Source organism: Anopheles gambiae (assembly GCF_943734735.2).
Source record: "Anopheles gambiae chromosome X unlocalized genomic scaffold, idAnoGambNW_F1_1 X_unloc_73, whole genome shotgun sequence".
In the NCBI taxonomy this organism is placed as follows: Eukaryota; Metazoa; Arthropoda; class Insecta; order Diptera; family Culicidae; genus Anopheles; species Anopheles gambiae.
Window position 1 is genome coordinate 10001 of NW_026902685.1, and position 2500 is coordinate 12500.

Below are 2500 nucleotides of genomic sequence, written 5' to 3' on the forward strand. Positions count from 1 at the left end.
GGTCTTATCAACCTTTGCGCAGATTGACGCAATTTTATTGAACGACGGCAGCACCCCAACTTATGTTGGACCAGGGCGCACGTCAGTAGTTGATCTTACTTTTGCGAGCAGATCAATTGCAAGATCATTTAAGTGGGAGGTGTTATCTAGTTATATGAACTCGGATCATCGTGCGATACGCATCGATCTTGAGACGCAAAGCGTGCGTAATCTGTCCCGACCCATAACGGGATGGAGCATCAAGTATTTTAGCAAAGATATATTTGAAGTTATGATGCAAGCCGCTTTTGAGACCGAGGTCACAACAAGCGAAGACTTAATGCGTATACTTGTCACGGCGTGTAATGCGACGATGACTAAGCGTAAGAGGTACACTCCTAACAAGAGTGCATTTTGGTGGACGCTCGAGATTGAGGCACTTCGCAAAGAGTGCAAACACCGCGATCGATTAGCGCAAAGAGCTTTTCATACTGATCTCTATTCTACTTTTAGGGACGAGTTCAAGGTGGCAAGGAATGCCCTCAAGCGATTGATCAAGCATACCCGACAGAGGAAGTGGAAAGAGTTCCTGGGAACAGCGGACAACGCATCATTTGGTATAGTATATCATACGTTCAAGAAAGTGGCCGAGGGTTCGATTGGACCCCGAACTATGACATTAGACGAGTTTAGGGAAGTGGTGAGCGAGCTTTTTCCTACTCACCCAAACACGGTGTGGCCTGAATATCGTATCGATCAGCCACGAGAGTTTGAAAGAATTACTAATGATGAGATTCTTGCGGTTGCCAGGAGACTACCCAACAAGAAGGCGCCGGGGCCTGATGGTATCCCGAATGAGGCGCTGAAAGTTGGTATGTTGACTGCAACCGATGCATTTTGCAGGGTTTACCAAGGCTGTTTAGAGAACGCGAAGTTCCCCGATGAGTGGAAAAGGCAGAGGTTGGTGTTAATACCGAAGCCGAACAAACCACCAGGGGAACCGGGTTCGGTACGCCCCATTTGTCTATTAGACGGGGCAGGTAAAGGTCTAGAACGCATCATAGTGCAACGGTTAAATGCACACATCGAGGAGGTCAACGGACTGTCTGACGACCAATTTGGTTTCAGAAGTCGTCGATCAACGGTTGATGCGATTCAACGGGTAGTGGACATTGTTTCGGTAGCCAGAAGTAGAAACAGATACAGTGGACGGTATTGTGCAGTTGTTACATTAGATGTTACTAATGCTTTTAACAGTGCTTCATGGTTGGCGATTGCAAATGCATTACAGAGAATTAACACTCCTAAATATCTGTATGATATCATTGGTGATTATTTTAGGAATCGTGTGCTGATGTATGATACCACAGATGGACCGGCAGAGATTGCAGTCACATCGGGTGTACCTCAAGGCTCGGTACTTGGCCCAACGTTATGGAACCTCATGTACGACGGTGTCCTACGAGTTGCAATGGTGGAAGGTGCACGGATTATCGGCTATGCAGACGATATAGTGTTGTTGGTGGAAGGTAATTGTGTTGATGATATTGAAATTCTCGTTTCCAGCCAGATTCGCATCATCAACAGATGGATGACCGACAACGGATTAAAGATAGCCCCGACCAAGACCGAGTTTATTATGGTCAGTTCCCATCAGAGGATACAGCATGGGGCTATCAGGGTAGGTGATCACGTAGTACATTCGTCGCGCAGCTTAAAGTATTTGGGGATGGTCTTAGATGACCGCCTCGAGTACACTTCACACATCAGGTATGCGGTGGAGAGAGCGACGAAGCTATGGACCACCTTGGTAAGGATGATGCCTAATAAGGCAGGTCCAAGTAGTAATGTTAGGCGAGTAATTGCTCTTACTGTTGTGGCGAAGGTCCGGTATGCCTCGCCCATTTGGTGTCATACCCTTAGATTTGCTAACCGTAGACAATGGCTACGTCGGTTTTACCGGCCAGTAGTCCAGCGAGTTATCTCTTCTTTCAGGACAACTTCTCACGATGCAGTCTGCGTGCTTGCGGGAATGATCCCGCTGCATCTCCTCCTGGACGAGGACTCCAGGACTTTTCATCGGAGACGAGCAGAGAACATCGCCGGATCGGTTGCACGTAACATGGAGCGTGTCACAACTATGGAACGATGGCAACGAGAATGGGATGAGAGTGTTCACGGTCGGTGGACATACCGTCTCATACCCGACGTCAACAGATGGATAAGTAGAAGATTTGGTGGTGTAGATTTCTTTCTTTCCCAGTTTCTTTCCAGCCATGGCTTCTACGCCTACCAGCTTCATCGGATGCAGTTAACGGGCTCGCCGCTATGCGATGCGTGCGAGGAACCTGAGGACGCCGAACACACGATATTCCATTGTGTACGTCATCGTGAACTGATCATCAGACTTCAGCATCAAGTCGACGAGGAGTTAACGCCGGAGAACATCATCGAAGTTATGTCTGCTAACAGATATAACTGGAGCATGGTTCATCAAGCAGTACGGACGATTATGATTCGA

The 2500-nt window shown here is 47.8% G+C and overlaps 1 pseudogene; it reads left to right on the top strand.

The window, feature by feature from the left end:
- Positions 1–2500, top strand: part of LOC133394916 (large subunit ribosomal RNA) — a 9178-nt pseudogene that overhangs the window by 4830 nt on the left and 1848 nt on the right.